At 39.7% G+C, this 17533-nt stretch overlaps 2 long non-coding RNA genes across 2 annotated transcripts in view; one reads left to right on the forward strand and one right to left on the reverse strand.

Moving 5' to 3' along the window:
• The window catches only part of LOC309512811, a 115630-nt gene that overhangs the window by 25793 nt on the left and 72304 nt on the right, over positions 1–17533 (forward strand). The gene's annotated exons all lie outside the window — the stretch shown is intronic.
• LOC309512880 lies at positions 12749–15732 on the reverse strand. Its single transcript, XR_014211207.1, has 3 exons — positions 15092–15732; positions 13985–14150; positions 12749–12878 (listed from the first exon to the last, which is right to left on the reverse strand). It is a non-coding gene; the product is annotated as an uncharacterized lncRNA (long non-coding RNA).

Here is a 17533-nt window from a genome sequence, read left to right on the forward strand (position 1 = left end):
TCTGAGAGCACAGGGTTTTACAAACAGTCACTATAAGAGAAAATATTAAGGGAATCAGAACTGTTAAAGTGATGAATAAATAGTACTATATGAATTGCACGTGTTTAAATATTATACTTTTTATATGAAGGCGTCTAGAATTTGTATCCCGTTATCCCTGGGAGACAGTGTGGGAAAATGGTTTTGATCTATGAGATTCTAAGAGTCAATGGTTTACTGTATGTTTAACTAAGATACTTTTTTGTGCATTGTGCATATGAGAATGAGATTGGGTGACCAACTTTAAATATAAATTGTGATTTGACAAAAATATTGGTCACTCCATTTCATTTAAAAGGTCATTTTCTAGATTCAATAGAAACAATGTTTTCTAATTATAAACATTTGAAATCACATGCTGTCATCATCAGCGAGATAGAAATGTTTTTTATTTTTGTCCATGGATCAAAGATTGTGTGAAGATTTCCAAATCTTCTTTTAAATAGCTTATGAGCAACAACAAAAAGTGGAAAATTGAAATTGTGCAAAGAATGACAAATTGCATTTGAGAAATTAAAACGGATTCTCTCAACTGCAATTGTAGGTCTATACGATTTCTATTTAAAGTGTTTAATCTATTTGATTTTGAAAAGCTAGGTTTACGTTCACTGTGTTAAACTCAATCACATGACGACTGCATCGGACAACTGAGAATTGATATCGTAACGTTCAGACACTGTCGCAAGGGGAATGCCACAGTGTGTCTACGTTCAGTAGTTTCTGTCGTCGTCGAACTTTGTTACCGTTCATATTTGGTGGTATTCCACTCCTAATATATGTTCCCCATTCAGTTCCTAAACTGCTAAGGCAGACAAGAATGAATGAATGAATGAATGAATCTCTGGCCAGAGAGGGGGGTGTGTGGAGTGTGTGAAAGTGGGTGTGTGAATTATGGTGTTGAGAGACATAAATGATGTCAATCAAAACAGCTGTATCTACACAGGGTAAAATATGACCCAACAGGGAAGAAAATATTCCCAATAAAATAACAACCATGGATGATTTTGACTAACTATCCTGAGCTGGGTTATTGTTGTGGTAGAAATAAACAATGCCACACACGTACAGTGTATAACTTTGGGAAGGAAGAGAGCAAGCTAGCTTGCCCTGTCCACCCAATACTTAACGTTTTACTTTTTACAGGATGTCATGATGGATCTCATCGAACAGAACTGATTCTGTTCCAAATGTATAAAATATTGTCTTGTTACTGTTTAACATAAAATTTTACAGGTCTCATCGGAAAAAAGGACGACCGGCCAGACAAGCAGATGAGTCTGGCGACATGATACATGTTGTCACTAACAAAAATACTTAAGGTCTCCATTCACAGGTTGTTCTTATGGTTCACTCCACAAACAAGGTCCAGTGGACTGCGGTTGTGTTCTGAGGGAAAATCTTGCAACTATCAGCAAGGTTGCAGTGTGTGACACCTCCGTCCAAGCTTCTCACCTTAGACTACACCAACCAGCTTGAGCCAAACGCCAACCAGCCCTCAGCAACCCCAAACGCCGACACCAACGACAACGCACAGCGTCAAGTGGGGGATCAAGGAAGTGCTAGTAACTTTTCCTCCCTTGCCAACGTGGGATAAGCCCATTGCAACGTTTCGCAAAGAATCACCCTGGTGAAGATGGAACGTCCATGGGGCAACGAGATGATCAACACAGCTGGAGGAAGATGTGGACCAACTAATGCTTTAAGCTTAGTATAAGAATTAATTTTGTGTGATGTTTATTGATGTTTTATTTGTTTTAATCAAACTATACTGTAGGACTTGAGTATTTAGATCTCATGATTTGAACAATTACTGATTCATTTGAAAATATTTCAGGTACTCGTAAATTAAGAAGAGGGAAAATGTCTTAATTCTGTAGAATATAGGGACATTAAATAGGGTCATTACTGTAAAGATAATAAATAATCTAGGGACTATTTTTGAAGAAACTTGAGGGTTTTAGAACCCTAATTCAGATATCATAGATGCTAAAAAATTAATAGTGGTAATAATTGTTCTCTAATAAGGGAGGATAAGTAACTTTGCTGGACTAGGTCCGAATAGATAATTGGGTAGGTTTCTATAGCGATTGATTAATGACATGTCAGCAGCTAAGGCTATTATCATGGCAGGAGCTGGGTTGAGCTGAGTTAATTTTAAAATTAATGACATTGTTTGAAACAAGATAATACAGTTATTGATATTTGTGTTAAGGATAAAAATGAAAGTATTCTAGAACTTTTTGGTTAGATTTTATTACACAGATCCTTAAATAGATCTGACTAAGTAAAACAATCGCCTACTTGAAATAAAAGCTAGCAAAATAAGGTCAAGAAAAATGGTTAATCAGCAGTATCAGCCTGTTAAAGGCCTAATAGATCAATGTGATTCGAAATTTACCAAAGGATAATGAAACTTGATTCAAAGTTAAAAGGCAATGTACTATGGTATGATTAGTTGTTGTTTTTTTTAAATAGAATTAGATTGCTAGAATTAGAATGTTGGGAAGAAGATGAAGTTGAGGTTACAGTGCCTGAAGATGAGGTATACGAGAACGAGAGCGAACATGAGTTTGACTAAGAAACTAAGAAAATTTACTTGTTGTAAATTACTATTATTATGGAGAAAAAATGTCAAATTTTGTGTATGTTCTTTGAATGAACAAGGGGTGGAATGTGATAGAAATTTAACATTTAGATGTGTTCTTTTACTCTTAGATGTGTTTTTACTTATAGACGTGTACAACTTGTATTAACATCTTTTACTTTATTTTTACTCATAAGCATTTAAAGAAATATAATCATATAAGCTAAAGCACGTTATTAAAGATATGTAATCAAGTGTTAGAAAAGCATAAGTTAATACAAGCTTGCAGGGACAAAATGTTCTGAGTTATAGGAGACTGAGTAGCACAGAGTGTACTTCAAATGACCTTTTGTACTTCAAGTGTCCTTTTGTGTGCTCCAAGTGTGAAAAGTATGTGTGCAGCGTTGATCGAAATAAAGATAGACAAAAGGTGTGAATTTGAGCAGCAGCTAAAAACAGGAACTTGTAGTAGGCATGGTATTGTTCTGTCTAGATATAATTTATGCCAGACAAAAGATCTTGAACAAGATGTTTCCTTTTAAGGTAAGCGATCTTTTGAGACAGCTGAAGCCTACCCAGGATGTGTTAGGGGTATATAACCTCGGCAAGGGAACTAACCCTTGGCCTTCTCATAGCAGATGCTCTCTGTATGTGAATGCCAATTTCTTGCAAGAAATAAAGCTGATCTTTGTTAACCTTTGAGATATCCTACTGTCTTACAATTATTGATAAAAGTTGAGAAAAGAATTTCCACAACATCCCACATTAGGACATTTTCAAAACTGAGTATTGTGTTCATACATTTCCCTATAATTTCAACAGCTAGTCTATACTACTACAGCTAGTCTACACTACAGCTATTCTACACTGCTACAGCTAGTTAGGGTTAGGTTTAGGGTTAGGGTAACCCTAACCCTCTGTGGGAACAAAGAGCTGTGGGCACTTGGGGCTCTGGGAACATAGGGCTGTGGGAACATAGGCACGCTCCCCCCTGTAGAGACGTGCCATTGAACTTGTTACTAAGCGTTCAAATCAGCGTCCATACTTGAAGTTCTTCCAGTTTCCAGAGTAGGGTCAGTTTTAGGGTTATAAAATTGTAGCTTTACTATACACTCACCTAAAGGATTATTAGGAACACCTGTTCAATTTCTCATTAATGCAATTATCTAATCAACCAATCACATGGCAGTTGCTTCAATGCATTTAGGGGTGTGGTCCTGGTCAAGACAATCTCCTGAACTCCAAACTGAATGTCAGAATATGGGAAAGAAAGGTGATTTAAGCAATTTTGAGCGTGGCATGGTTGTTGGTGCCAGACGGGCCGGTCTGAGTATTTCACAATCTGCTCAGTTACTGGGATTTTCACGCACAACCATTACTAGGGTTTACAAAGAATGGTGAGACATTCAGATGGTAGAGTCAGAATTTGGCGTAAACAGAATGAGAACATGGATCCATCATGCCTTGTTACCACTGTGCAGGCTGGTGGTGGTGGTGTAATGGTGTGTAATGGGATTTTTTCTTGGCACACTTTAGGCCCCTTAGTGGCAATTGGGCATCGTTTAAATGCCACGGCCTACCTGAGCATTGTTTCTGACCATGTCCATCCCTTTATGACCACCATGTACCCATCCTCTGATGGCTACTTCCAGCAGGATAATGCACCATGTCACAAAGCTCGAATCATTTCAAATTGGTTTCTTGAACATGACAATGAGTTCACTGTACTAAAATGGCCCCCACAGTCACCAGATCTCAACCCAATAGAGCATCTTTGGGATGTGGTGAAACGGGAGCTTCGTGCCCTGGATGTGCATCCCACAAATCTCCATCAACTGCAAGATGCTATCCTATCAATATGGGCCAACATTTCTAAAGAATGCTTTCAGCACCTTGTTGAATCAATGCCACGTAGAATTAAGGCAGTTCTGAAGGCGAAAGGGGGGTCAAACACAGTATTAGTATGGTGTTCCTAATAATCCTTTAGGTGAGTGTATATATCAACAATCTCCTACAGTTGAAACATACATTATACTATATTTAAATGATCAAGATGAAAGATCAAGACTGTTATTGTAGTTGTAGAACAACCATCAGGGCCGTCTCCAATGTACACTATTTACATTTTTTTTCCAACTGCTTGCACACATTTTCAAAACTATGTCACCTTTTTTCAAAACTTTCCCAAAACTGCACACACAAAATTGTGTGTAGCCTAGTGTTTTGAAAAAAAGTGTTTTATGCAATTGAAAACTGAGTCAAAGGCTTAGAAATAGTTTATTGTTTTTGGAGATGTGGTGTGAAGTTTTGCACTTTGAGTGAGAGGTTTCAAAAAATCGTGTGACATAAAAAAGATTTTGTGTGTAAGCAGTTGGGAAAAAAACTGTATAAACTACAATTCCCACGAGAGACGCGCCATTGAACTTCTTACAAAGTGTACAAATCAGTCACCATACTTGTAGTTCTTCTGGTTTCCCGACCAGGAATAATGTTATAAAAATGTGTCTTTACTATTCTATATTAAGAAACATACATTATACAGCCGAAACATACATTATGTTATATTTATATATGATTAGGATAAAAAATAAAAAAAAATCGCCAAGACTTCAAATCTGTGGTTTTAGCTGGTAGGCTACAGTAGACATGAATTCAAGATTGTCGGCGGGAGTTATGCTACCCTTCAAAGAGCGACTTAAAAAAAAAAAAAGTTTTATTTAACATTATGTTTATTTATTTAATTATGGCCTGCAAATGTTTGTTTTACCAACTGATGAATGTAATAAACTGCCACTTATAAATATGTCAGAATTAGATGCAATAAGTATACAAACAATATCCTAATATTAAAGAATTCCAAAATGTGTGAAATAGGCTACTCTCCAGATCAAGACCTTCTCAATAAATCAATATTTGGCTTTTTAACTAGTGACAAAAACTGTTCAGTTCTAGAAGATAAAATCATTTATTTTATTTGGATGAATTAGTCTGTTTATCAGATTTACCAATTGCTATAATTTGTTTGTGCTGGTCAAGAACAATAGATAAAATTGAACTGCAAGCAAAAACTTGGGGCCACTGTTTCAAATATGTGAGTGGCTCCTCCCCTAACAAATGTAACCTCACTCCATTTTTTTTTTATAAAACTTGAGAGCCCTGATTAAATTATATATGCTAACCTAAATTTTAATCAAAAAAGAATCCACTTGTAAAGTTAAACAAATTTCACATATAAATATGCTCAATGTAGTCTGTTTCTTTTGTCTCAACCACTTCATCCTCATATTGTTTTGAATTAAATTGATGTATGGAAAAGTAAAAACAAAAATGATCTTTTGCAAGTGTTATTGTAGTGTATTTGTGTTCTTTCACAAAAATATAAGTGAAAATATGCCAAATGCTTATTTATTGCTTAATTACTCACTAGAGGCTTAAAGAATGATCAAACAAATTTATTGACAAGGTGCATAACAAATTGAAACTATATAGTCTTTGGCAATTGGACCACATCAAGACATCATTCTTTTAAGAGAAAAGCATGAAATGAAAAGGGATATCCCCTACATGGAGCCGACACTGGTGGTGGTGGTGAAGGGGTGAGTAGCAATGCTGAGATCTAGATGAATGTGGAGCTCTTCTCCTGATGACCACAGTGGAGGGACCTACTGTATGACACGATTGGCTCAAGAGGGTTGAGATGATAATACATTTGGTTTAAGACATAAAACACCCAGTCAGCTGATGAGTTTGGAGTAGAAGAGAGTGAGAGAGACAATGTAAAAGATATGATATAATGTGCGAGTATAAAGAAGGACAGTCTTATTTGTTGAACTTCATATTTTAGCTTCATGTCAAACAAGCCATAAGGTTGTATTTCTTAACAGTGGACTGTGAGGTTAAGTGAACTTGAAAAGCACAGAAAACAGAACATGAAATCAAATTACACGTCAACTGTAATAAAATAACAGTGCAATTTATAATCATGAAATATGAAACATGCTTTTGAATAACATCTGAAAAAGAAAATTCAGTTGGATTAAGTACATTTCTAGTACATTCCCTTTCGAGATTAAACTCCAGGTCATATTCTTGGAGATGTTCCCCTTTTCACTACTACAGAAAGATGAGATATGACTTCAAATGCAGCACAGAAACAATTTAATAAATAGGCTGAAACCAAAATGGAGTTCTAAATATACATTTTATTTATTTTCATTATTTTGGAGTGAATCCTTTGGCTGCCAGGAATGGGCCCACTGCTCACCACTAAAAACAGAAGGGATTTTTTTTTCTGTTACTGGTTGAGGTTTCCAATAAACTTAAAACATTACCGAACATGTCTTTTATAAGTATAAGTTTCATTTTCCGTCTATGAAGGACCACCACCTTCATGCATGCATTAATGGTGGTGGTCCTTCATAGATGGAAAATGAAACTGTTATACTTATAAAAGACATGTTCGGTAATGATGTGTGCTTTACACTTGTTTAAAAGGCTTGTTTAATCTGAAACAGAACAGATTAATAAAAAAATTGTAGCAAAAAAAAAAAAGTTTAAGTAAATAAATAATGAATGCATTAATTCATAAAGCAGAAGAACAGAATAATACATACCATACTGGACAGGGCTCCCAGTCAACCAGCATTTCTGCTTTGCCCTAATGTAAGAAAAGACAAAAAATAAAATCCATTCTTAGCATAAGGCTATTATGTCTGATTATAGGCATTGAGTTTCATTGATTTTCAGAAGACACTTCCTCATAAACTGTAATTCAAAAAGACTGAACACATAAAAAGTATCTACCTAACAATTATGGTATGTATAATATGTATTTGCCAACTCACAAGGAAGTTTCTAGATCCTATATTACACTCTGCATACGGCCTACACTCTGCAGTTCCTTTATGACTGTCTAACCTTTCTCACTCTTTCTCTTAAAGGGATACTCTACCGTTTTTTCATATTAAACTATGTTATTCCCTTAACTAAGACGAGTTGATACATACCTCTCTCGTCTCAGTGCGTGCACTAAATCCCTCTGTCTTACGGCGAAACTTTGTTAGCCCAGTTCATTTAATATGGGCCAAGCAGAGAACTCCACGTTTTCCCTATTTAAATACAGTTACTCGCGAAGTGTAACTCGACCTAGGACGGTGACACAAAACAAAACGTTGCGCTTTTCTAAGCGTGTAAAATGGATAACTATTTTGTATGGCGGAATACCATAGCAAGTGCTTGTAAGCACTTCGACTTGGCGCAGTAATATCTAAAGCGAATTAACAGGGGTTAAGTTGCAATGTTTAACAAAGTATGAATCATTGCATTTACATGCACTTACTCTTTTGTGGCCTTTTCCTTTCAGGCATATGCCTTGGTCCCCCTGTGGGATATAAGATTACAGTCCAGTTATATCCACTCAGAAAAAAACAAAAACACATTTACAATAATTAAACAAAATGCACTTTGTAATGTCTTTTCAACATAAATATGTGTCCCTGGTGTGTCTAGACACCCCTGAAATATGAGAAAAGACCATCCTCTCAGTTAATGTGTGTGCAAACACGCTGTTTAATTTGGCTCCAGATTTTACATCACATGCAGGCTCATTGGAAAATAGTAATCATAGTAGGCTTTTAGAATACTCCATCTAAAATGACCTGTTTCAGACAGGGTCTGCATAAAGGACCAGTTTGAGATAAATAAGGACTTTTTTAGGATCATGCAAAGCTACTCTAGTGGAGTATCAGAATAAAAATATAGAACTGGAAATGAACATAATAGGTCCCCTTTAAATTCTATTTAAGTAATTAATTTACATATTAGAGAATCTGCTTGACTAATGAGTTTCATAGTTACCAAGCTATGGTAACAGTTATCAGAACCACCAATAATTACCCTAATAATAATAATAATAATAATACTTCATCACATTTATATAGCTGTTACAATGACAGCTGAAGCAGATGCAGAAGCAGGATCCAATTGCAGCAGGTTTTATTAAACAAACTCAAAAGGTAATAAACTCAGAGAGAGATACAGGAACAGCCAACATACAACATTAAGAACTCACAAAGACTGAAACAAGACACAGGGCTTAAATACACAGACAGACAAGCTAAACAAGATAACAAGGGGGCGTGGCTAATGGAAAACACCTGGGAAGACTAATCAACATAACGGGGACCTGCTAAACATAGAATGAGACAGGGGAACACAGACATTAATCGTGACATAGCCCCCCCTCTATGGGCGGCTCCCGACGCCCATCAAAACAAAACAAAACAATAGTTCAGGAGGGTGGTGGAGCGGAGGCGGACCCGGGGGTGGGATGGAGGGCCAGGCCCGTGGAGTGGAAGAGGACCTGGAGACTGCGGCAAGACGGGAGGCCAAGGCGGATCAGGCTGTGCAGGCGACCAGGGCGGATCAGGCTGTGCAGGCGACCAGGGCGGATCAGGCTGTGCAGGCGACCAGGGCGGATCAGGCTGTGCAGGCGACCAGGGCGGATCAGGCTGTGCAGGCGACCAGGGCGGAGCAGGCAGTGCAGGCGACCAGGGCGGAGCAGGCAGTGCAGGCGAAGATGACCATTCAGGCGGCCAGGGCGGAGACGACCCTTCAGGCGGCCAGGGCGGAGACGACAGGCCATCTGGCGGCCAGGGCGGAGACGACCCTTCAGGCGGCCATGGTGAAGCAGGCTGAGGAGGTGGCCATGGTGAAGCAGGCTGAGGAGGTGGCCATGGTGAAGCAGGCTGAGGAGGTGGCCATGGTGAAGCAGGCTGAGCTGGTGACCACGGCGGAGAGGACCCTTCGGGTGGCCAAGGCGGAGAAAACCCTTCGGGTGTCCATGGCGGTGAGGACCCTTCGGGTGGCCACGACGGAGAGGACCCTTTGGGTGGCCACGACGGAGAGGACCCTTCGGGTGGCCACGACGGAGAGGACCCTTCGGGTGGCCACGGCGGAGAGGACCCTTCGGGCGGCCAAGGCGGGTCAGGACTGGACGAGGCCAGCGACGAGGGCAGGTCAGGACTGGACAGGACCAGTGATGAAGAGGGCTTTGAGCTGGGCAGGACCAGCGATGAAGAGGGCTTTGAGCTGGGCAGGACCAGCGATGAAGAGGGCTTTGAGCTGGGCAGGACCAGCGGCGAAGAGGGCTCTGAGCTGGGCAGGGCCAGTGGCGAAGAGGGCTCTGAGCTGGGCAGGACCATCACAGACTCTGGCTCGGCGTCGACAGCCATCTTGTCCAGAGACACTGGCTCGGCGGGCGTGATGTGAAGCTCTGGCTCGGCAGGACTGACGTGAAGCTCTGGCTCGGCAGGACTGACGTGAAGCTCAGGCTCGGCAGGACTGACGTGAAGCTCAGGCTCGGCAGGACTGACGTGAAGCTCTGGCTCGGCAGGACTGACGTGAAGCTCAGGCTCGGCAGGACTGACGTGAAGCTCTGGCTCGGCAGGACTGACGTGAAGCTCTGGCTCGGCAGGACTGACGTGAAGCTCTGGCTCGGCAGGACTGACGTGAAGCTCTGGCTCGGCAGGACTGACGTGAAGCTCTGGCTCGGCAGGACTGACGTGAAGCTCTGGCTCGGCAGGACTGACGTGAAGCTCTGGCTCGGCAGGACTGACGTGAAGCTCTGGCTCGGCAGGACTGACGTGAAGCTCTGGCTCGGCAGGACTGACGTGAAGCTCAGGCTCGGCAGGACTGACGTGAAGCTCAGGCTCGGCAGGACTGACGTGAAGCTCAGGCTCGGCAGGACTGACGTGAAGCTCTGGCTCGGCAGGACTGACGTGAAGCTCTGGCTCGGCAGGACTGACGTGAAGCTCTGGCTCGGCAGGACTGACGTGAAGCTCTGGCTCGGCAGGACTGACGTGAAGCTCTGGCTCGACTGGGCAAATGACTGGTTCGGTGGTTTTGGTGGAACGTGGAGCAGACCTGCGAGCTCCCCGGACGGCTATCCAAGCGGGGTCAAACACTTTAGACACCAGATCAGCACTGTTAGAAATAAGTTTTCGTGCTCTGTGCCATGTGATCTCAGCCACTGGTCCGAAACAGATACGGTGCTCAGCAGGGAGTGGTAATGTGGGTTTGCCTGGGCTGACAGTGTGAGCAGGTTTGGCTGGGCTGGATGAATGTAGAGCATACTTGGGAGTAAAACTCTCCCAGCAGATGGCAACTGCTTCTCTCCAGTCCAGCCCCAAGAGATCGGGGAGTGGTCGAGGATCGACGCATCCGATTATATAACCTGTTTTTAAAGTTTCATCACTCAGATCACAGTTTGTAGCTAGCTCACAAAATTTCTCAGTAAACTCAAACAGATCGTGGCTTTCCTTCACTATCGCCGTGAGCCGATCCCAAAACATCTTGAAGGACGCGTACTGCTGGATCCATAAATGGTGAGTTCTTCTGTTACAATGACAGCTGAAGCAGATGCAGAAGCAGGATCCAATTGCAGCAGGTTTTATTAAACAAACTCAAAAGGTAATAAACTCAGAGAGAGATACAGGAACAGCCAACATACAACATTAAGAACTCACAAAGACTGAAACAAGACACAGGGCTTAAATACACAGACAGACAAGCTAAACAAGATAACAAGGGGGCGTGGCTAATGGAAAACACCTGGGAAGACTAATCAACATAACGGGGACCTGCTAAACATAGAATGAGACAGGGGAACACAGACATTAATCGTGACAATAGCGCTTTTCTGGGTACTCAAAGCGCTTTACATGGAAGGGGGAATCTCCTCAACCACCACCAATGTGCAGCATCCACTTGGATGATGCGACGGCAGCCATATTGCGCCAGAACGCTCACCACACACCAGCTTATTGGTGGAGAGGAGACAGTGATGAAGCCAATCAGTATATGGGGGTGATTAGGAGGCCATGATGGACAGGGGCCAATGGGCAAATTTGGCCAGGATGCTGGGGTTACACCCCTACACCCCACCGCACCCTACTTTTTCGAAGGACACCCTGGGATTTTTAATGACCACAGAGAGTCAGGGACCTCAGTTTAACATCTCATCCGAAGGACGGACAAACATTATTTACATACCTGACTTTTTTTTTTTTCGACTTGCGACTGTGCCCCTGGCTGACCCTGTGAAGACAGCTGTGGGTTTGGAGAAAGAAAATTACTCATATACCAAATAAATCTTTAACTTATTATTTAAAATACTTGAAGATCACAACATCGCACAAGTGTGGCAGTACATGTATTAATAGGTGTAAAGTACATGCATTCTTATTGCGATTGAATTAAGGTTGCTCCATTAACTCCACGTGTTTCATTTTATCGTTTATGTCCATCCTGTTTGTGATAATCCTAATTTGTTTCAACAAGCGCTGATCCTGCGCTGACTTGTTCAGGGAACGCAAGGGGTGGGAGAATGGTTAAGTTAAGTGTTCATGGGACACTGACATTCCCAATTATTTTGAATATTCAAATTATCCTAATATCTTTAGTAATCAAATTTGGCCTAGTAATTTCAGCATTTGATTAGTAGTACTTATTTTACTTTTAGATTTATAATAGACTCACAAAATTCCTTCCAACAGCCCTTGTACAGAATCAGATAGACCTTTCATCTATCTAATTATGTAATATCAGATCAACTTTTCTAGCAGATTATCCATTGAAAATGAGAACCCTGTAGGTGATGATACACAGGGCAAATTTTTTAGCAATGTTGCCGTCAACGGGCAACCAGATGAGACACAGGGCCCACAACCCATCTAAATTATCCAGATAGAAATGTGTTGCCCATTTTCAATGTGAAAGTGCCCAAGGAACAATCGCTCGGCAAGATTGCCCAGCAACATTGCTAAAAAAGTTGCCCTGTGTATCATCACCTAGTGAGTTTTACTTTATCAAGCAGCAAAAAAGTTATAGCATGGTGTGTTTGAGTTCATTTCGTTGAAAAGAGCCCTAACCTGCATCAAGCTCTATGGGGGAAAAACACTTGAAGTCAAGTTAAGGTTTTGGCCTTTACAAATATAAACTGTAACTCTTTAAATTTGTTCTAATTACCTTGCCCCTCCGTGGATTCCGCCTGCTCCACTTGCCCCTCCGTGGATTCCGCCTTGCCCCTCCGTGGATTCCGCCTGCTCCACTTGCCCCTCCGTGGATTCCGCCTGCTCCACTTGCCCCTCCGTGGATTCCGCCTGCTCCACTTGCCCCTCCGTGGGGCTCGCCTCGCAGGGTGTGAGCTGCAGAGTAATCAGCTGATCCTCATTGCCACTGGAATCCTGGGTCCATCCTGTGCAAGTTAAACAAGTGTTGTGTTTTGCTTATTTAAAACATAGAGGTTAACCATAAGCTTGATCTGTACCTGTTTTAACTGTTAGGTAAATGTGTTTGAATAATATATACCAAATTTTCTCCAACCAGATTTGAAGGCAAGGAGAACTATTGAGAGTCTACTGGATGTATTAGATATCTGTAATATATCTGATTGATTTTCTATGACGATAACCAATACAATATATCTTTAAGTCAGAAAAATAAAACCCAGAGTGCTCATAATATCTATTGAAAAAATGACAAGTATAATGTTCGTTTACAGTCTGGGTCAAACTATTCAGTTAAGACTAGACTGCGTGCGCTAAAAAACTTTGGGCTTTATGCCTCAAAGTTAGTAGCAGTGTAAGTTTGTGGTGTATCCAGCAAAAATTTGATGGTTTTCTTTTTCTTTGTGCTATTTCCGTTAATGATCTACATTTTAGCACTGTCCTCGATATTGTTTCAATGAGTATATATAGATTCATTATCATTTGATTCATTGACCCAGTGACCAAAACGGGTCTTTGCAAATGTAATGTGTTCAATTAGTATGTCACTACAAAAATTGCTGTGGTCAGAGTGCCTAAACATTAAAAATATGGTTGTATGTGGGCTGAAAACAGAAATGAAATATGTCTCCTACAAAAACATACCAAACATAATTCTAAAGTTGACAGTATATGCTTGAATGCACTTAACTCTGGGTGCCAAATCCCATTGTAGACCAGTGTGCTGCATGCTATTAATACAAACAGGGCTCAATACACTTAGAATCTACATGTCTACATCTGCAGTTGCAGGAAACTACTGTTTTGAAATAGTTTACTTCAATTCCCATAATCAATTGCCAGGTGTGAATTTTTATGTTTTTCTACCCATTTGCGTCTACATTAAATGCGTTGGTAGAGACGTCACATAGAGTAGACTATGATCATACAAGCATTCAGCAGCAGAAAAATAGAATGACTGAATTTAAGTTTCAGGGGTGAGCCATTCCTTTAAGATTTAAACATTAATAAAATATTTTGCGTACTCAACACAAGTTGTGAACTGTGACTTTAAGATACAGTGCATGCATCTCACCTTCACAAAGGTATTCATAAAATGAACCTATCTTCTGTAGGTAGTCCTGGGCAAAGGTGGAGAGTGTGCAGCGAGGCGTTAATATTTCGCACTTAATTTCTTTTTTTTTGTTCTCCTTTCCTAGTAGCAGAACTGGTTTGTAGCCAATGGCATGGAGTTTCTCAAGCTGCAATGACAAAATTGTGTGTTTGCTGTTTAAAGTAATAGAAAAACAACATAAAAAATAACTAAGAATATTAATTAAAAAATATATAACATTATTAATGACAGCATCCAGGTTACTGCCATTCAGGATTTTTAACCTAATGGTGAGTTTAGCTGTATGTGCAAACAGGAAAGGCTCATACAATAGAAGCAAAAAACAACTCTATATAGAAAAACAGTAAAAAGATGAATCTGACACCATGAGGGAACCCTTTATATAACTTTATATAAATATTTATTTTTGTAACATTAGTAGCTCGGGTTTTGCACCTACATTGATAAGATTATGTAACCATTGTGCAACTGGACAATGACAATCTAAAGATTTAGTAAAAATAAAGGCAGAACCTTAGCGATTACGTGACCAAATGGGTGAATGCTGCACATATTTACAGTTGACGCATTCACATTTTAAAGTGCTTTGAGTAGTACAGTATGAATGCAGTTCATGTGTTATTTCTCATCCACTCGATAAGAAAGTTTGATTATTAAATTCCACCTGTAATTCTGTCATAATGCATGCCTGTATATGTTATGAACTCAAGAATTCCTGAGTTTCAATTATATTTGCTGTGTGTTCAAATTTTGCTCTGGTAGATCATTTTGGTATGTGATGTATTATGGTGAAGATGTGATTACTTAAGGGTATTACCACTAAAATAAAAACTACAAATCACAATTACGTGTGCCTTCAAAGTTGATAGTTAAATTATACTTTTAAATTGATTCTGATGACACAGGGAGGACAAAGTATCATTGGAAAAAAAAGATTCATCTATATTGGCAAAAAATAATGCCTTTCTGACCTTGCGCTGGCATGCTCACTTAATAACAAATGGTACCACTGAATGTACTTCCTAGATGATCTGGACAGTTTACTGTCATGTATGAAATTGTACGTACCATGATATTGGCTTCATCCTTGATGGATGCAGTGTTGTGGTTTTTCTTACGACCAACCACCCATTCCTCTCGCTTCTCATCAAACCTCTGAAGCTTCTTCTTGAGGCGCTGCTTCAGAGGCTGCTCCTTTTTACAATGTGAGCAGATCTTTTGAGCGCAAAATAAAATCCCCTGGCAAAAGGGGCAGATCTTTTTTGTAGACCCCCCTGGCATTATAACAAACAGTCAGATACAGACAGTCAGATACAGACAGACAGACAGTCAGATACAGACAGACAGTCAGATACAAACAGACAGTCAGATACAGACAGACAGACAGTCAGATACAGACAGACAGTCAGATACAAACAGACAGTCAGATACAAACAGACAGACTGACAAAGATGGGTAAGACAGACAAGTAGACAAAGACAGACAGGGAGGAAAGAAAGAGCAATAGATAAAGACTGTGAGATAGATAAAGATTGAGGATGAAAGAGAGTAACAGAGAGGATGTAAGATATAGAAAATAATGAAGAGATAGAGGTTGGCTCTTAAAAAGTGCCTTTGGGTTTTGAAAATCAGGTTCGGATAGGTTCGACGGGTGATGTTTGACAGGATCTGCAGGGAGAACAACAGAAAATGTTAATTATGTAGTGTTATGTTGATATAAGATTTAAAAAGTGTACTCTAATAGTGAGTGATTCCCATTTTCTTGTAAATTGTTAGGATAAATAAATACAGATTCACGTTGTTCCTATTTCCTGTGCTACTGTTAAAAGTCGCGTAAAAATTTTTTTTTTAATGGCGTGTATGTGTCTAGGTTTCGCCATCCCAGATATAAAGGCAGCGTTATGTGCAGTAACGTTATAACGTTAGATCAAGTGATAATATTGTTATTACTGACACATTACAGTGACGTTGTGTGTGAACCACGATGATCGAGAGAAAATTACATCATCTAGATGTCCCCAATTAAAGTTACTATTCCCCCAATAAATTCTCAATAAGCATTTACACGTCAAAAAAACAAACAAAAAAACATGTTGATATATATATATATCAACATGTTTTTTTTTTATATACCTATATATACATATATACATCTAGAACCTATATCTAGGCTTAGAACATGTTTTTTTTTTATAAACTCGTAATTTTATTAATTTTGGACGTGTAAATAATGCTTATGAATTCATCTTGCTTATTAGGCTGTTGTAAGCGACTTACCGTGGTGGAATCGCGCTGGGCAATGGTTTCTGCGATGGTCACACACACAGTGACGTGTTGCACAAAATTGAGCCAAAATATCAATCATAATTAAAAAGTACAGTCTTAATATTTTATATCCGTGCTAAACATTTTAAAGGGGTCAGCATAAATGTCCAAGTGAAGGAAACACGAGTATGTAGCCATTACATTTAAACACATATCACTTCCCAGAATGCATCCATCTCTTTGCCAAAGGATATGTCCATATAAAGTAATTTAAACATTTCTGCAGTAGGCTATATAATTAATTTATTACAACTTCATAATCAGTATTGAGATGAAAGTTCTATAAAACTAGGCTATTCTTTTTTTCTTTTTTTTTGCGCAAAAAAAAAAGCAGCAAAGTAGGCTCACGATAAGCCATTGCAAATTGAAATACCATCGACAATTATAAAATATCCCACAATAAATTAAGGCATGTTTTAAGCCTACAGCAAATATGCAGTCCTGCAATTATGTCGTTTTAATGTAGTCCAAAATTATATAAAAAAAGAGAGGAAAAATCGTTGATATTACCGATTTAGAAAAGTGTTTCAGCTAGCTACCCTCAACGTCGGCTTATGGACGTAAGGGGGAAATTACCACAATATGTGATCGAAAATTATAAAATATCCCACCTAAATTAAGGCATGTTTTAAGCATATAGAAAATATACCGTCCTTTATGTAATTTTAATGTAGCCCAAAATTATATAAAAAAGAGAGGAAAAAAAGTTAGGGTTAGAAAAATAATCAAAGTTCAAAATTCAAAGATGAGGGATTTGCACTCAAATCTATCGGACGACCCTCTCCGTTGTCAAGTGACGAATAGGGGGGTACCCTCAACGTCGGCTTTGGACGTGAGGGGGAAATGACCAGACGGCATAGCCTATGTGACGAATAGGGGTGAGACGATGTTGCAAAGAAAGACGTGGTGCAGGCACGAAAAATACGTCCCATTGAAATACATTAGATTGGAAGTCGTGTTGTGTGGCACGAAAAAAAGAAGGAAATTCGTGCTCATAGACACGAATCAATTCGTGTTGAGTAACCTACCGAATATAAAGCAATACAACAAGGATTAAAATCTCCTGATTAAATCTTGAGTAATGTAGCCCTTAAAGTTTGCAAAGGGAATAGCCTAACATTTGAGAAAAAACAATAGTGTGCTCTCGAAAGAAAGACGTGGTGCATATCTACGCCCCATTGAAAT

Source organism: Leuciscus leuciscus, assembly GCF_965113295.1.
Source record: "Leuciscus leuciscus genome assembly, chromosome: 1".
Taxonomy (NCBI): domain Eukaryota; kingdom Metazoa; phylum Chordata; class Actinopteri; order Cypriniformes; family Leuciscidae; genus Leuciscus; species Leuciscus leuciscus.